Source organism: Rattus norvegicus, chromosome 16, assembly GCF_036323735.1.
Source record: "Rattus norvegicus strain BN/NHsdMcwi chromosome 16, GRCr8, whole genome shotgun sequence".
NCBI classification, from domain to species: domain Eukaryota; kingdom Metazoa; phylum Chordata; class Mammalia; order Rodentia; family Muridae; genus Rattus; species Rattus norvegicus.
This window is the reverse complement of record NC_086034.1, coordinates 12,982,335-13,002,026: the sequence shown is the minus strand read 5'-3', so window position 1 is coordinate 13,002,026 and position 19,692 is coordinate 12,982,335. Positions and strand designations below refer to the sequence as shown.

At 42.7% G+C, this 19,692-nt stretch overlaps 1 pseudogene; it reads left to right on the top strand.

Annotated features, from left to right (window-relative positions):
* The first annotated feature begins 6,292 nt into the window (after positions 1-6,292).
* On the top strand, positions 6,293-7,207 carry Kics2-ps2 (KICSTOR subunit 2, pseudogene 2; annotated as a pseudogene).
* Positions 7,208-19,692: the final 12,485 nt, after the last annotated feature.

Below are 19,692 nucleotides of genomic sequence, written 5' to 3'. Positions count from 1 at the left end.
AAGGTTATTTGTATTGTTCACCCTGACTTATTTTTTTTTCAAAGACTAGCAATCAAATTACCAAACAGAATACCCACTGTGCTTCCTCTGACCCTTAGAGTAACTGAGAGGGGAATGCACAGGTTTTCAGACCTTATCTTCTCATCCCCAATTCTATCAGTTTCAGTGTGGGCTCTGCTATTCTCCAAATGGCATTTCAATGAGCACTGTAGATCATACATCTTTGTCCATGCACCTCAACATAAGCAACTGCCCAAAGCATTGGTGAAGGGGATTCATTTACAGGAAAACATATATCATTTGGAACGCAAATGCCTCCAATCCAACCGTATTTTTAACTAAGAGAGAAGGCTGGGTAATTATATAGAGGAGAGCTGAGACTTTTCACTTGAAGGGATGGACGGTAACAGAAATCACATCTGTGTGAAGGAGGAAGCAAGAACTGATACTTTCCTGTGTGCCTTCTCCAAATCTCAATCGTCCTGTATCCAGAGACCACACCACCTGGGCCTCCAGAGTTACTGCTTCATAAGAAAAGACTACTTACATAGAAAAAAATAAAGAAATCCCAAACCAAATTTATTTTTGTAAACAAAATCTCTGAGATCGGCCAGGAACATATTGGAAAATACTCTCTCCTACATATTTATATATGCCTCGAAAGGTTTCGAAATGTGATTCTATCAAATTACTTAGCAGATGAGTTGAAAGGTATTCACCCTGGCAAAGCCAATTTTAGTGGCTATATCAGTCAGAATAACAAGAGCACTAGTCCCCTAGCTCAGTGCTGCAAGCATGCATTTCTCACTTGATGTCTCGTACAGGGGTGAGGGAAGGAGTGGTATGGAAAGCTCACATTTCTCTAGGACGAGGACTGATACTGAATTCTCCACACATGCTTCTCAACCAGGGATACTCAAACATGGAGTATCATACCTGACTGTTCAAGCTTTTGCAGGGTGTGTCGGTACACTTCCTTCTGGCTTCTCATTGGCCCGTGTCAAATGGACTCACATGATCTCAAGCAGGAAGGAAGGACCTTTCTACTACATACCAAGGGTGAGTCCCACCACAGGGAGCCATTCCTTATTTTCACATACTCTGCTCTAAGTCCTTTGGAGGGAAATGTTGACTTGTCTGCAACAGAAGGAGACCCAAATGGTGATGGTAAAGTAGAGGATTCAAGCATCAAAGTCAATGCTTCTGGAAAGTTCTTCCCCAGTCAATTTCAGGATATAAAGTAGTGCTAACTGTGGCAACTGCTTAATTTACACTAAAAATCTTTCAGTTTGGGGCTAAAGGCAAAACAAGTAAATTCAAAGTGTTGACTTTAGGGGATTAAATTGTCCAGATAAATTTTCATGTTACTCATTAATTCATTCAATAATATGTGAATCCAGTATATGGCAATAAAGTGGGACAATGTGAAAGGTATTATCCTGATAAGAGAAAAAATTTCTTTGATGGGCACTTGCAAACTCTGAGTTCCAAGAATATGGGTACCAAGGAGGATCTCTGATTTTGCTGAATGAATACTAAAAGTGGGGTAGCTAAATGTGGAAGAGGAGAGGAGAGACTGAATGAGCAACAAAGAGATGCAGAAAGGAGTCCACAAATGCAATGTGTGTGGCTAAGAAAGGACTAGAAATGGAGGACAGAAGAGAGATGTCGATGATGGGAGAGAGACGGAGTAGAAGGTACAGTTATCACAGCAGCTTCCGACCATATGACATCTGGACTGGAGCTGAGGAATCAAAAGAGAAGTGAGCAACGACTTCTTGTATGCAGAGCAGAATAAGCTCCTCTCCTTGCAAAGCCCCCTCTATAATCTATCAGTGCACTACAATATGACTGAGTTTAATGGTGAAGTTGGGATATGCCAAAGCCATCCTCATGAGTGGCTAAGGAAACTCACTTCCGTACAAATTTGCACGTAACAGTTATTACCTATGGCTTAAAGTATAGAACCTACTCTGTTGAGGTAGACACATCCGTGGGTGGAAACTTAAAGAGAATATAAAATGGGATTTTAGGAATCATGAGATGGAATCAATTTCTACCAGTCCCCTTTTATTCATAGGGAATACACTGAAGATTTCTAGTGGTCATCTGAAACTGTAGGTAATATCGACACACACACACACACACACATATATATATACATATAATGTGTTTTCTATACACAGAGACGTATAATAAAGTCTAATTTATGAATTAAACACAAAATGAAAAGAACAAATCAATTAATAATAAGACATAAGCACTCTAACAATGTACTGTATTGAAACTGTTTCTGTCTCTACTGTTGGATTTGGTGCCATTATTAAGTAAAGGAAGGATCATGTAACTATGAGCACAGTGGTATCATGACCACTAATATGAAAAAAGACATGGGCATTAAGTGGCCAATAGGCAGGGACACATGTACCATGAAATGCTTGGAAAGAGGATGATTGGGATGGGATGGGGTTAGATGGCACAGGATTTTGTCACTCTTCTTGATACAACATATCAGTTTGGAGCACATAAATTATTTATCCCTGGAATTTTCTATTTAATATCAGTGGTTGATTATAGGTAACTGAAACCATAGAAAGCAAGACAACCAAAAGGAAGACTGTGAGATTTGCACTTGGGAGATATGCTAATCCCTGGAGACCAGAAGGCAAACTATGGCTGGTAGACCCATGCATAACACCTATACCACAGCAATTGCCGAATGTGTGACTCATTTCTGGTCTATGGAATAAAATAAAATCAATGGACTAACCACTTCCTTAATTGCAAGGTTCAAGAGTTCATAGCTGAATTGGTTTTTATGAGATAAGGCCCAGACACCGGAAGTAGATGGGTGGGCTGTGCTTTGTTCTCAGTATCTCTCTCTCTCTCTCTCTCTCTCTCTCTCTCTCTCTCTCTAAATACACACACACACACACACACACACACACACACACACACACATGCAGGAGTCATATAGCTGGGTCCTCAGATATTACTATGTCCAATTTTCCGAAGAACCTCCAGACTGATTTCTAGAGTGGCTGTACCAGCTTGCAATTCCACCAACAATGGAGGAGTGTTCCTCTTTCTCCATATCCTCTCTATCATCTGCTATCACCTGAGTTTTTGATCTTAGCATCCTGACTGGTGTGAGGTAGAATCTCAGCATTGTATTGATCTGCACACACACACAGACACAGACACAGACACACACACACACACACACACACACACACACACACACACACACACACACGGTTTCTGGCCTCTGTGAAATGAGCAGTTTTGCTCTTTCACAGTCTTCTCCCATGAGGGTTCTGCCTTTACATAAGCTTAAGGGCAATGATCTGAAGCCTTTGAGTCCATGAGTCAAAATAAACTTTACCTCCTTTAAGTTTGTATTAAGTCACTTTCTCACTGCTGGGCAAAATATCTGACAAGAACAACTTAAGGAAGAAAAGGCTTATTGTGGCTTACAAGGTATGAGTACAGTTCATAATGAAGAAATCATAGTGGCAAGAGCTTGAGGTAGCTTGTTACATTACATCTGCAGTCGGGAAGGAAGGGAGATGCATGCTGGTACACAGTTTCCAGGACTCCAGTCCATGAAATGAGGCTGTCCACAGTTTGGGTGATTCTTTCCACCTCAATGAACTCAATCTTGAAAGCTCTCTCACGAACATGCCCATAGATTTATCTTCAGAGTTATTACAGAGTCTATCAACTTGACAATCAACATTAGCAGTGATTGACATGCTTTCTTTCACATATTGTGTCAAATCTATGAAAAGGTGATTGATGCATTGAAGTAAAGTACCACGAAGTTTTCAGTAAGAAGAAGAGTTTGGTGCAGAAGCACACTGATTCCAAGCAGGATCTCCAGACCTTGCTGTCTGTTCACAAGAAGAACAAAAGAAGTGGGAAGGAGATGAGTGAGGAACAAGAAAAATACCTTTGAGCACTGTCAGAGATGGCAGTTTAAGGATTTAAAGGAGGCAGCATCGAAAGGTTCTCTGTTATCACAGTAAGAGGAGGGGAGAATAACTCAATCCAGAAAATAGAAGGGAAACTATACATGATGCCCCATGATCATCAAGAAGGGTTCTAAAGACATCTGTGTTGTTTCTAGCTTCCAGCTATCATAAAGAAGACTGTTTATGAACATAGTGGAGCATGTATCTTTGTTATATGTTGGAGCATCATTTAGGGTATATGCCTAGGAATGGTATAGCTTGGTCCTCAGGTAGTACTAAGTCCAATTTTCTGAGGAACTGCCAGACTTTGCAATTCTACCAACAAAAGAGGAGTGTTCCTCTTTCTCCACATGCTTGCTAGCATCTGCTGTCACCTGAGTTTTGAGTTTAACCATTCTGACTGGTGTGAGGTGGAATCTCATGGTCGTTTTGATTTGCATTTCCTTGATGACTAAGGATGTTGAACATTTCTTTCGGTGCTTCACGGATTGCCATTTTGTCCTATTGACAGTGTCCTTTGCCTTACAGAAGCCTTGCAATTTTATGAGGTCCCATTTGTCTATTGTTGATCTTAGAGCATAAGTCATCGGTGTTCTGTTCAGGAAATTTTCCCATGTGACTATGTGTTCAAGGCTCTTCCCCACTTTCTCTTCTATTAGTTTGAGTGTATCTAATTTTATGTGAAGGTCCTTGATCCACTTGGACTTGAACTTTGTACAAGAAGATAAGAATGGATCAATTTGCATTCTATATACTGACAGATGCCCTTCAACAAGGAATGAATACAGAAAATGTGGTACATTTACACAATGGTGTACTACTCAGCTATTAAAAATAATGACTTTATGAAATTCTTAGGCAAATGGGTGGAACTAGAAAATATCATCTGGAGTGAGGTAACCCAATCACAAAAGAATACACATGGTATGCACTCATTGATAAGTAGATATTAACCCAAAAGCTCAGATTACCCAAGATACAATTCACAGACCCCCATGAACAAAGTGTGCTAAATGCTTTAGTACTACTTAGAAGGGAAAACAAAATACTCACAGGAGGAAATATGGAGACCACATGTGGAGCAGAGACTGAAGAAAAAGCCATCCAGAGACTGCCACACATGGGATCCATCCCACATGCAGTCACCAAACCCAGATATTATTGGGGATGCCAAGAGGTGTATGCTGACAAGAACCTGATATAGCTGTCTTCTGAGAGGCTTTGCCAGAGCCTGACAAATACAGAGGCAGATGCTTGCAGTCAACCATTGGACCGAGAACAGGATCCCCAATTGAGGAGTTAGAGAAAGGACTGAAGGAGCTGAAGAGGTTTGCAACCCTATAGGAAGAACAACAAAATCAACCAACCTGATACCCCAGAGCTCCCAGGAACAAAACCACTAACCAAAGAGTACATATGGAGGGACCTATGGCTCCAGCCGAATATGTAGCAGAGGATGGCCTTGTTGGGCACCAATGGGAGGAGAGCCCTTGGTCTTGTCAATGCTCGATGCCGCAGTGTGGGGGAATGCCAGGGTGGGGAGGCAGGAGTAGGGGGAGCACTCTCATGGAGGCAGAGGACAGGTAATGGGATAGGGGGTTTCTGGAGGGGAAACCAGGAAGGGTGATAACATTTGAAATGTAGATAAAGAAAATATCCAATTAAACAAAGGAAAACAAGAAGGGAACTAAGTCAGGGAGATTACAAATTCAAATTTAGGTGGAACTCTACAGCAAGATTCTGTCTGAAAGGAAGAAAGAAAGAAAGAAAGAAAGAGAGAGAGAGAGAGAGAGAGAGAGAGAGAGAGAAAGAAAGAAAGAAAGAAAGAAAGAAAGAAAGAAAGAACGAACGAAAGAAATTCTGAAGGGCAATCTGGTATCAGGACAAATCCGAATAGATTGTGAATAACATAAATTAAAACAAGATCATAAAATGAAGTATGTTCCATTAAACATACCTTCATAGTCTTGATTTTAATGATCTTCATGGAGTTTATTGACATCATGGTAATAGACCCATAAGCTGCTTTAAAAGTTTCCTCTGGGTGGGAGCAGCTGGTGTGCAGGTCGCATGGGGGAGTTTATCCCTGTAGCCGCCCCGGTGCGGGTGGAACAGGCGGTGCTGGAAACATTCTTCTCTCACCTGGGTATCTTCTCTCACAACAAAGTCAAGGATAATTTGGATAAGGAACGAGAGGTCAACAAGAGCACGGGGGAGCGAGTGCAGCTGGCCTTAGCTGCTGGTCTCCTTGGCTCACCTGGCCATGGCTGAGAAGGTCTACCACAGCCTCACCTACATGGGGCAGAAACTAGGCTTGGATGGAGACCGCAGACTTCTACAAGATGTCCGCCCTCAGCACACAAAAGTTCATCAAAGAGCACCGAAGAGCTGGTCAGCACCTCAAGAAGTACAGCTCCAGATTTCACCACCCCATCCTCAGCCGTCTGGAGAGCAGTTTCCAGCTGGAAGTGGGTGTGCTGAGTCATCTCCTCAAGACACAGGCCCAGATCTCTGAATGGAAGTCCTCCCTTCCCTGATTACCTTGTACAACACTCACACAAAGCTTCAGAGCTGGGCTAGACCTTTGAGAAGCAGCGGGAGATCAAAAAACACCGGTTTGGAGAGCAGTCTCAGAAGGCCGTGCAGCCCCCACACTTTTTCCTTTGGCTGATGAAACTCAAAACCATGCTCTTGGCCACGTTTAGCTTTTACTTCCATGAGGCGCTGAGCAAACAAATGACAGCTTCAGAAATGAAAGCGCCGGCTGCCAAGGCAAGCCCGCTGGACCTCTTTGGGAAGCTCTCCAGTTTTACCAGGAAATATGATGCTGCCTTAACGTGTCCTTAATTTTTGACAACCGGGGCTCAGAGAGCTTTCAGGGTCATGGCTACAACCATCCACATTCCTACCGAGAGGTTCCTAAGGGAGTAGACCAGTACCTGGCCATGGTGTCTCTGCCCAGTAACGGGGCCGGTCGTGCACTGGCCTAATGTTACCGTGATCATGACAGACCAAGCATCCGACCTGAACGGCTTGGAAAAAGTGGTCCACTTCTACGATGTCGAGAGCACCTACTTCCTAACCCGCTGGAACCCCACTTCACCATCATCGTCATTTTTGAGTCAAAGAAATCTGAAGGAGACTCCCATTTTATTTCCTTCCTCAACGAGCTCTCACTTGCCCTTAAGAACCCCAAAGTGTTTGCAAATCTGAACCTTGGATCGAAAGGTTAACAGGAACTTGCCCAAGGATTTCCAAGACTGGATACGTTCTTCTTAGCTGAGCAGTTTGTGATTTGGATTTAGGCTTCTTTCAGAGCCTAGTTAGACAGCTCCTCCCTAATGATGCTGCACAGTTCTTTAGCAATAAAGGCCAAGGACAGAGTCTCCAAAGAGTAGTCTAGAAAAACCACGGCGAGTCACCATGGTACAGCAAACGAGTATCAACATTTCCTGATTTCCCTGAATTTCATGTCAATTGAATATTTATTGGTCTTTCATTTATCTTTTCAGATTGTTTTCGGTACTGTTCCGACCACTGTGCCCAGATACACTTTTTTACACTTTCTAATCTCTCTCTCTCTCTCTCTCTCTCTCTCTCTCTCTCTCTCTCTCTCTCTCTCTCTCTCTCTCTCTCTCTCTCTCTCTCCCTGTGGAGCAGCAGGGAGAAGACACCAGAGGCATCGTTTTCAGTTTCATAAGTGCTTGTATTAACTAGTTTTACAAGGTAATCTAATTAGTCTTATAATGTAATTAGAATCTTGGTGAAGGAAATGACCGATTGATACTGGTCCTTCTAGCAATTTTACCAGCCACGGGTTCAGGTGACCTTCAGCTCCACCCGCATTAGTCTTTACCTTTAAAGGGTTTGGTAGTAGATTGTCCTAGGTCACTCCAAGCCATTGCTGTCGGGTTGCCGCCTGCTGGACGTCACTTCTCTGACTGTGACTCTGTCACTTAACTGAGTTTGTATCTGTCCCTACACCCTGTCCTTCTCAGGTTTAGGAGGCATGCAGCCATGTGTCTGTAACCACGTTTGAGTTTCTCGAGCAGCACAGTTTATTTTTATAAAATCAAAATGACAGACTTAATACATTGTGCTTGCTACACAAATCAGTTCTGCTTCATCGTTCGGTCATCAGGTGACTCCTGCAGCACCTCGGGACGTGGTTTCTTGCCTGGTGGACATTATGTTCAGAATCAGTGCTGGCTAAGCTTCTCAGTATGGCTGCTCTGCCCTTTCCTTCTGCCCGTTCACAGGGAAGCAGATGGAAGGAAATCAGCAAGAGTTGAGCTGCGGCTACTGGGTTGGTCCCTTGGACCTCGTGTAAACGTTATAGGCAGATCAGTGCTTTCGTCCGATTCTATGGAGAGCCGCTGTCTGATGGGGTGTCCACAGAGCAAGAGCTCCTGCAGGGCCATGGAGCCCCTCCAAGGCCTCCTGGTCAAGTGTGGTCTACCTGTACAAGAGTCCAACGGGCAATTTTCTCCATCTCTCCACTTTCACATAAATTTAAGCCAGTTGTCTTTGCTAAACAAAGGGTAGTGATTTATTCTGCACCTTCTCCAGGTTCTATACAAATATGAACAAATGTTATAACATCGACCTTACATTTAAAAAATTGAAAACACTTGGAATTAAAAACCAAACCATTTTTTTTAAAGTTTCCACTGTTCTGTGTCCTCTTATGTTTGTAGGTAGGGCCTCCCTGCAAATTAAATTAAAATGCCAATACGCAGATTCATAGGAGAAAAGGACCTTTCATATACATAAGGGGAGCCTCAAAGAAATGAAGTAAAACCACCAAAACAAGTAAGCAGGACAAGAGGGTTAGAAACCACTTCAACAAAGGTGATAAATATGGGAAATGATAAAACAAAAGAAGTGTGTCTAGGAATGATAAATTGGAGAAGGCAATGGGAAAGTCATGGGAGAGAAGGATCATTAAGTAAACTTTCTTATGCAAACCTGTTTTGATGCTGTATTTCCATCCTCTCTATGGCCATTGTCTTAGTCATGTTCTCCCAAAGAACAGAACTTATATAATGAATATATTTATTAGAATGGGTTTTATTTTATATTTATTTATTTATTAGAATTATTTGATTTTGTTGGCTTTAACTTATACATTAATTTATTAGAACGGCTTACAGGCTGTGGTCCATCTTATCCAGCAATGTCTGTCTCCTAACAGAAGGTCCTAGAATCTAGTGGTTGTTCAGTCCATGAGGCCAGATGTCTCAGCTGCTCTTCCTTACACTTTGGAATCCCAGTGAAGCAACGGACTTGCCAGCAGGAGTTCAGGCAGGCAGCAAAGAGCAAAACTTTTGTTCTTCCGTGTCCTTTACGTAGGGAGCCACCCAAAGGTATAGCTCAGATTAAAGGTGGGTTATCCCACTTCGGATGATTCTATTAAGAACAACCCCCCCCCCCAAGACAGGGAGGCAAAGATTAAAACAGAGGCAGAAGGAACACCCATTCAGAGCCTGCCCCACATGTGGCCCATACCTATACAGCCACCCAATTAGACAAGATGGATGAAGCAAAGAAGTGCAGGCCGACAGGAGCCGGATGTAGATCGCTCCTGAGAGACACAGCCAGAATACAGCAAATACAGAGGCGAATGACAGCAGCAAACCACTGAACTGAGAATAGGACCCCCGTTGAAGGATTCAGAGAAAGGACTGAAAGAGCTTGAAGGGGCTTGAGACCCCATATGAACAACAATGTCAAGCAACCAGAGCTTCCAGGGACTAAGCCACTACCTAAAGACTATACATGGACTGACTCTGGGCTCCAACTGCATAAGTAGCAATGAATAGACTAGAAGAGCACCAGTGGAAGGGGAAGCCCTTGGTCCTGCCAAGACTGAACCCCCAGTGAATGGGATTGTTGGGTGGAGGGCGGTAATGGTGAAAGGATAGGGAGGCGAACACTCATATATTAGGGGAGTGTGAGGGGTTAGGGGGATGTTGGCCTGAGAACCGGGAAAGGGAATAGCAATTGTAATGTAAATAAGAAATACCCAACTTGGGGGAGGGGGAGGAGTTGGGGGGAATGTTGGCCAGGAAACCGGGAAGGGGAATAACAATTGTAATGTAAATAAGAAATATTCAAGTTAATAAAGATGGGAGAGAAAAAAAGAAATACCCAATTTAATAAAGATGGAGAAAAAGAAAAAAGAAACCACCCCCCCCAAAATGTGTTTAGCCACTTGAGTTCTAGTGATATTCAGATGTAGTCAAATTCAAATCCAAGAATAGCCTTCACATCCATAAAACTCCTTCTGGAGAGGGATTTATTGCAGTATTTATCTCTTACAGGTTGTAGCTCTTCGTAGACAAAGGATATTCAAAACCCTCTTCATGCATCTGCTTATTCTCTCCAGCTTTTAGCGGCATATTTTGGGGTAGCATGTTCTGATCCCCTTCACCAGCAATGATGATTAAATCTCGCCTCACATTTCTCTGTAGATAGACACTTTAGCAAGCACTGTCTCCGTGAATGCAATTGCTTTCTCATTCTGAAGCCAATCTTCCCCAATGTTAAAAGCATTATAGACACTAATTCCTACTGGAGACCACAAGAATCAACCCACAAATTAACCACAACTGAAAATGAACATGAAAAATTATTATCCCTATATTAAATGAAACTATGCCCCAACTACATCCGGGATATTGTGCTTTATGACACATTTGCATATTCTTTCAGCAAACACGTATCCAATGCTATGCAGCTACCCCTGTACTAGTTCAGACAAAGAATAAAATAGATAATGCTGCAGTTTGCACTCGCTTTTTCACTACTCTATTAGCCTGTCTTTTTGAAAGAAGTCACACAGCATTTCAAGCTTGAAAACTGAAGCCAGAAGCAAAGACAGTATGGCACTGAAACATGTTGAAAAACTAGTTGGGGTGGAGGTGTGGATCACACGCAAACTTTGAAATCACACAAATCTTGATGCAAATGCCACTCGCCCCTTCTCATTAACGCTACAATCTCAGGTAAATAAGTGAGCTTTTCTGACTCAACCTACTGTTCTATAAAATGGAGGGGGGGGGGGGGTGTCAGCAGCCCAGCTGTTCGTGTGGATATTTTGTGACATGTTATACCGTAAAAGAAATTTTACAATGAATTGAGTGGGCTGAACTGGATTGAGTTGCACAGGCAGTCAAGTGAATCCATTCAGGGTGGATCTTACAAGCATGAATTCTCCTAATTACTGTATCCATTGCCTAATACCCACTTAAATTGCTAGTTCAAGAGACTCCTCATTATAAACCGCACAAAGGAAAGAAAAGCCTTTGTTGAGTCTGTCAGCAACAAGAAGTTTACATTTAGTGAGCACTTGTTGCCTAACTGGTATTTTATATTAGGCTTTTAATGTATAGTTTCATTTGCTCCTTAGGAAACTCAAGGAAGTGCGTACTAAGAGTGAATCACAAGACAAATGATGTCAGTTCTTAAAGTTCAAAGTTCAAATTCTACTTGACAACAGGATTCCACACTGCCAAAGATTTGGCTCTGGATGGTGGGCAACACCTCATGCTTGGGCCATAGTAACCACTCACATTTGGATCATAGTATCCACTCATTCTTGGACCGTGGTATCTAATTAATTAAGCCCAGCTGCTGGAGTTTAGTGTTTAGTGCTCATAGCTGTGGCACTAATTGGTTTTAGCTTTTTACTTTTGTTTTGGTTGGTGGTGCTGTCTATGTGCTAAGTTTTATAACCTAAATGGTACTCCCATCATGGAGTCAGTTATGTTAAGTTTGAGGGGCTGCTAAGGTCTGGGGACCCTGTTAAATCACTGAAGAAAAAAGAAACAGATCTTGGAACTGTCATACTCTTGGATCCTTTTTCAATTATTACAATTATTTGTGATCCTTCAGGGGTCCTTAAGGAGCCTGATCACTTCTACTGGCTTTGTCCCCTACAACATGTGTAGCCTGCTCCTGTAACAGGGCCTCAGACTTTAGTAGGCCCTGAGACCAAGGCACAACTGACTCCATCACAGACACACTGTTCAATCTGTAAAGCTCAGCATGTAGACAACACCACTTGCCAAAACTAAAACAAATGCCTAATCCATTAAAATTCAGAGTTATGAGAAGTCTCTAAATGTACTAACCTTGCGTTTTTGGCTTTTTGGCTTCTGTAATTCTGCTTCTAGCTGGTCTTGTTAACTGAAATATGTCACCACAGGACATGGTTTTTGTGCAAAAAAAAAAAAAAACCCTCATCCTAAGAAAGACTCAAGACTACACTGGGATCCCAAACACCCAGTGTAGTCACTGGACAGCTAATAAAGACTTTCTATTGGCTTAAGCCCATGTCCTAGCAGTCTTCAGCTGGAGTCCCCTGGTCTCCAGTTGACTCCCTCTCATTGTGACTGTTATTGATGGTCATCGTATGGCACTGAAATCTCCAAAGCTGCGGGGGTGGCAACTGGGTGGCATTTTCATCCATAGTCTCTCCCTGGGTTCCCTTCAGGAGCTCCAGTCCTGCCACACAGTGCCAAGACACAGCTGTTCTCAGTGACCCCTTCATACCTTTAAAACCAGTACCACCTAGGTGACAACGTTTGGCTGTAAGAATGAAGTTCATTATTGTATAAAAACATTTAGAGATGCAGTTTTTGCATTTTATCCAGAAGGATTATTTAGTCTGGACAGATGTAACTAAACTGCTTTGTTGAACAATTACAAGCACTGGGTGTTAAGCTAGTCCTTAAATATGGGCAGAAAAAGTTGGTTTCTGCCCATAACCCCAGGGAAACATTGTTGTATAGTCCAACTATATTTTTTGACTGGTGACAGGACTTTTAGTTAGAAGATATTCTTTTAACAGAAAATAATAAAAGTTGACTCACCTGACATAGAATAGAGATTTTTAAGCAACCATCCTTGAGTTTAGAGTGGCAGAGACCATATCCAACTCTGGAGCCAACATCTCAATAAAAGAGAATTGCATAAAGTAATTTCAATATTGTCTATGCCTAAAATCTCAATCCAGTGGCCCTTCTCTTAGAGGACCTCCTGCTTCAGCACTGGGGAATTAAACTTCTTTGTGAGTTGTAACTGCACTCTAAGAGGTACAGTGATATAATACAATCTTGTGCATGTGGAATTGGATCTTAGACTTTAATTTAATCCCTTTCTAATACACACACACACACACACACACACACACACACACGCACAAGGAATGGAGGTTGAAACTTTCAATTTAGTCTTTTAAGGATCAGTTTTTAGCTTGATTGAACCCTTTTTTTCTACTTCATAAACTTCAAGCAACTTTTATCTCCCTTGAGCTTATTTCAGTGTTGATGTCTTGTTTCAGCATTGAAATGTAAACATTTCTAGTCATTTCTTAATTTGCAAATCATCTACAAATGATGTCTTTTCCTCTTGGCAAACCTTTGGCTGAATCAATGTATTCTTATTTGTCCTTTTTATGTTAATTTTAAATATTTTCTAATATTTCTGTCTTGGAATAAACGGTCATTTAAAAAAGTGTGGGGTTTTCCACACATTACAGATCACATAGGTAGTTGTGGCAATGGTGGTGATTATGGTGACAAAAAATAAAAACTGAGGTTATGAACAGCTATAGCATCAAGTATAAGAGTGCTTCCCAGAATAAAAGAAAAAGTGCATGTAACCAACTGTGGTTGCAGCTCTAATCAATGCAATTGCACTTTTTTCTTTCTCCTAGCTGTGGTTTCCCAGGCGAATCACCCCACTGAAGAGCTTGGTTTTCTCATTTGATATATCTGGGTCTGAGAGGTGGATTGCTAATAGTAATGACTGCCGCAATCCCATGAAGTGATTGTGGCGCTCTACAGAAGAAAGAGCAGACTTCACCAATAGTAGTTTGGCTTCGCTCTGCCATATAAATGTTTCTGTAGCAAATTAGCCATCAAGATGTACACTAGATTGTGAGAGGCTTTTATTCCCACTCTCCCACCACTGCTGACAGGCAGAGAGCATCCTAGAGATTCCTGGATAAAACTGATGACGTTGGTGCTGAACCCCACAGTAACTGATGCATATAAAAAGCCAGAAGCTAAGAGACAACAAAAGGCGAGCAACGCTGTTATCTGGGTGATGACACCTGATATACTTACATCGCACAGTGACAAAAGTCTGTCTTTCAACCTTGATCCACTAACACCCACAGTCTCACCCACCCACTGGTATTCTCACCCGTACAATGTGAGTGACTTGAATGTAGCCTTTGGAAGAATAGTTGGTGCATTTATATGCTTACTATATGAACAAAAACTTACTATTAGCCAACTATAAGATTACACCTCCTCCCTAAACAAAATGCATATTTGAAAATGCCCCTTGAATTTTTTTTCACTCTTTGCTTCAAGGACAACCAATCATCACCAATTTAAAATGAATCCATATAAATAGACCTTAAAAGTGAAAGAAAGAAAATTAATTTTTCAGACCTCAGAGACAAAAAACAAATCCCATCCTGTTTATGTAAGTGTTGGCAAAGACAGAAAGGGTAGGAAGAAAGTGGAGGGGAAAGGGGAGAGGTAAATACAGATGCTTGCACTCTTTCCAGCGGCAAGTTAGTTACTTAGAAAATGGGAGAGTATGGTTGGGGTCTGAACTTGAGAAGTGTTGGTTGTGATTTCCAAAATCATGCTTCCTCCTTTATCCTGGTTGCAGCCCATGCTCGTGGCTTAGCTCCTGGCTGAGCACAAGATCAAGCAAGACCAACCGCCAACCGGGAAAAGCCAGAAGCTTCTGTCTGCACTCCACAGGCCCCTCTTGGCTTCTTTCTTTCTCTGCTCACCTTAGTTCCACAGAATGAAAACACTAGACAGCTTTATTATTTTAAAATTTGTCAGACAGCACAATTGCTGGGCACAAACTTACCCTGTCTTAAACTTATCAGCTAGTCTAAATCAGCCAGCCTCCACCAGTGGCAGAGGCTGCCTGTTCCAATTTCCCCAAGATCTTATAGGACTGCTGCTTTCTTCTTGTTCCAGAGCATGGCTACAAAAGCCTTTTTCTCTTTTCTTGAGTCCTCTTTGACTCCTGGTGTCCGGAAGACCCACCTTAGCCCTTCGACCAGCAATTAGCTGGTCTTTACTGACCTTATTTACTGACCAAGTCAAAAACCAACTAGGGAACCAAATTTTAGGATCAGCTCCTCCCCCTACAGGGAAGAAGACACTCTTGAAAGCACCACCAGGGAAATGACAGTTCGCAAAGACTACGAGGGTGTGTCACAGAGTGAGAGGCTGAGCTCCTGGCTCCACCTTAACTCAACAGAACTCCTGTTGCTGAACTGTCAGTGTCTCCATTCCCCACAACATGACCCCCTTATTCATCAGGTCCGGCCAATCTTCACTTGTCAGATGCTGTCCTTTATGGCAATCACTCAAAAGATTGTGTCATGCCACCAGGCACAGCAGCAAGGGAACTCAAGCTTTGGAGTCAAGAGCTCCAAGTGCTGGTGGATCTTCACCACGTCATTCAGATCTCCCTTTGGTCAGTTTTGTGTCCCCCTCACCTCTGCATGCTTTCTGTGTCTGTTCTCATACACTCGCCTTCACTGGTGTGCTCACAGCACACAGCTGCACAGTCACATAAGCTTACACAGTCCTTGCTTGCACACTTCTGCACACAGGGTGCTTGTACAAATCTATATCCATTCTCCACACTTGCAAACTCATGGGTGCCTAACAGCCATGACCATAGGACGCATCAAGGGAGGCTGACACTCTGGAAGAATGAGTGCTGATACTAAAGAAGGTTCCACACCCATTCAGAGCCTGCCCCACATGTGGCCCATACATATACAGCCACCCAATTAGACAAGATGGATGAAGCAAAGAAGTGCAGGCCGACAGGAGCCGGAGGTAGATCGCTCCTGAGAGACACAGCCAGAATACAGCAAATACATAGGTGAATGCCAGCAGCAAACCACTGAACTGAGAATAGGATCCCCGTTGAAGGAATCAGAGAAAGAACTGGAAGAGCTTGAAGGGGCTCGAGACCCCATATGTACAACAATGCCAAGCAACCAGAGCTTCCAGGGACCAAGCCACTACCTAAAGACTATACATGGACTGACCCTGGACTCTGACCTCATAGGTAGCAATGAATATCCTAGTAAGAGCACCAGTGGAAGGGGAAGCCCTGGGTCCTGCTAAGACTGAACCCCCAGTGAACTAGATTGTTGGGGGAAGGGCGGCAATGGGTGGAGGATGGGGAGGGGAACACCCATAAAGAAGGGGAGGGGGAGGGATTAGGGGGATGTTTGCCCGGAAACCGGGAAAGGGAATAACACTTGAAATGTAAATAAGAAATACTCAAGTTAATAAAAAAAAAAAAAAAAAAGGTTCCATTCTCTCCAGGAGGTAGAGATGGATAGAACAGTGGGCACTGTTATATGGCAAGATGAAAATACAGGAAAGGTCCACCACTAAAGTGTATTATCATTGTCTCAAGCTGTTGCTTTTAAACTGCTTCCCCGGGTCTCTGCCCATGACAGCCTCAACAATCATCATGCTATCATACAGTACCTAGAGTGTTTTACAAAAGGACCACACCTGGAAAAGTACTCAGGAGTGTTCTATTGAATCCCTGTGCCCCAGATCTGCTTCCAGACTGTCAGTGACCCTGCTTCTGTTCTGGTGGGTGCAGTACCACATCTTCCTATGATTTCCTGCATTCATTGATGGTGTTCAAGATACATATGGGAGAGGTAGTTAACTTGGTTGTCATGGTTGTCACAGATAAACAATGACCACAAACTCTTCTCCCACCAAGAGGCAATGGTCTTGTGCCTTCTTGAACCTAGGCGAGATGAGACTTTCTCTGGCCAGCACGTCAGACACTCAGGATTTAAAGGAAGCCAGTGCACTTGGGAGAGACGAATTGACTGATCTTTGAGCCACCCTGGTCTACAGAGTGAGTTCTAGGTCAGCCAGAGCTACACAGAGAAATCTGTCTTAAAAAGAAAAGGGAGAGAGAGAAAGACAGAAAAAGAGACAGAGAAAGAGAGAGAGAGAGAGAGAGAGAGAGAGAGAGAGAGAGAGAGAGCTGACACGATCTTATTTTGGTCTTTGTGAGCTTTTTCTATATAAAGTCTCACTTTGTGGGAGAGACCATGTACACAGGGAAAGGCACCTAACCAGCCTTTAGCATTCCTGTCCTCACAAAAGAAATGTTACCATGTGAATTATGCTATTCAGTGTCTGAGCCAACCAAGCTCCTGGCATATACAACTGTGGTACAACACAGACTTAGCTATTTGACAACCCAAGTCTATAATCCGAAGCCCATGTTCCTTCAAGTGTACCTTGCACTTAGCTGTGACCTTATTCTTTGGCATTCTGAAGCCTCATGACATTATACATTTCAAGCATAGGTTAAATGATCCTTCTGGACTAAAAGTACTCTCCAGCAAACAAACAAATACCCTTCCCCATCCTCAGAAGCCTGCTCCAGGGTTTTCCTACTATTTTGCTGCAAAGGCCTGGTCCCGGTTTGATCAAGAATCATGCACAAGCATGTGCTCCTGTTTATAACTCTGATGTCTCACTGCTATTTCATGGGAGTGTGTTTGGGATTTTTCTAGTTTCTTTTGGATGAAGTCCATCCTGGATTATAGCAGAATAAAGGTCACTAAAACTGAGGAAGTCTCTTCGCCATCATTTCTCTATGGAAACAGTATAAAGAAATAATTCTCACATAAAATATCTTGAAGGGAAGAGCAAAGCTACAGTGGGTTTTAAAGCCAGGGCCTACAATATTAACCACTTTTCATCAAAACAAAAACAAAATTCTCTGACATTGCAATCCCTTATTGTTTTGATCCTTGGCATCCTAGGATGAGGTAAAAGTCTATATTCTGAACCTGGCCCATGGGCTGGATCTGGACCTGACCTGTCAGGAGTCAGATAAGACCATTGCATAGACAATCAGCATCATCCCTTATAAAAAGCAATCCATGTGACAAACACATGCAGACATTGGATGGCCTCACAGCTACGTGGACAATAAAGGACTTCCCTGCCATCCCTTCCCACCTGCCCACACTAACAGCTTGCTGATAGAGGAGGGAGAGAAAGAATCACTTCGCTGTGAGTCAGAAGGAGCCACCTTCCCGCCCTAGCTCTAGCCCTTACTGTGTGATCTCAGAGCAGGTGCTTTGTGTCTCTAAACTTGTGAAAGAGACTCCTATTCTTTGTCACTGTTTGTCAACACTCCTCAGATATGTGGCCCAATGGAGCAGACTCTATCTTCTATAGAACAAGGGAGAGACAGATGACAGGAAGAGCATCTGTTCCCCTTCTCCTTAGTTAAAGAGTCCCCTGCTGCAGGGCAGCACATGTAACACAGTGAGAGAACTTGCCTCCGGCGTGCAAAGTCATGGGTTCCAAACCCAAGAGGGTTCTCTTTTTTTGTTGTTTTGTTTTTATTTTTTGTCTTTATTTTGTCATTTATCTTCTATTTTTAACTGAACCATCTAAAATATTGGATTTTCTAGCCACACAGACTTCTCAGTGCAGTCACAAGACAAAGTTCAAGGTAAAGAGTTTAAGACCAAGTATACAGGAAGCCTCTGAGAAAATGCCTCTATTTTTCTCTTTTCTTTTTTCTTTTCCTCATTTCTGCTTTCTGGAATGTGAACATAAAGGCCAGAGTCTAAAAAGCCACCAAAATGCATGGGACAGCAGAGCCACAAGGTAGAAGCAGCTTGAGTTACTAATACTCACCAAGCTGCTGATATGCCAAGTTCCTCTAAGAAGAAACACATGAGACAGGCAGACTTAACCTTTTTAAGCCACAGCCAAATGAAGCTTTTCTCTTACCTATAGCGGAATTTAATCTTTACTAGTACTAGAAGTTACTATGCTTTGTGATTAATTATCCCTCAATAAATGTTCTGTAGTATGCTTTTCAGGATTATTTATTTCATAGTCATACTTTTGCTGGAAGCTGTGGGTTGTACTGTTCATGAAATACCCCCCAAGAATCATAACTGACTGCCTTCAAACTGAAAAGCTACGTGGAAAAGGAAAGATACAACGTTGAGATACTGGCCAGATCAGACTACATCAAGGTCATTCACAAACAAGGAAAAGAATACCTCATATGTTCCAATTTGATGTCTGTTCAGGACTGCAGACTTGGGCAGGAGAACGGCACATAATCTTTCTACCAAATTTGTGATATGTACATTCGACCTTCCTCAACTCTGTTCAAGGCTTTTAGATACCCTACTAACTGCTTCCCAAGGCACATACATTACAGATGAACCCAACTGCTCATCCAGGACCTGACAGCACCATGTTGCTGTCGCCCCACCTGCTTGAAAGAAAACCTCTTTGTGGTCCTGCAGTGTGGACAGGGACATGGCCATTAGCAGGCTTGCTTCGGGGGTGCCAGCTCCCAAGTATAAACACAAGGTTGCTTTGCCCTGCAAGGAAGGGGTTTTTGCTGGTGGCCTCATGCTGTAACCGCTCACTGAAGACCTTTCCAGCCTGAGCCAGGATTTACATAACTATCTGATCACACTTGATTTATGACATCTCATTTCCAATAGCATCGATCCTTCCAGCCTCTGAACTTGGTGCTGATTCCTGAGATGAATTGGATTCATGTATTCAGGCCCTATATCATATTTAAAGACCTGGTTGCAGAGACAGAATGAAACCCATGCATTTCTACAAATCCA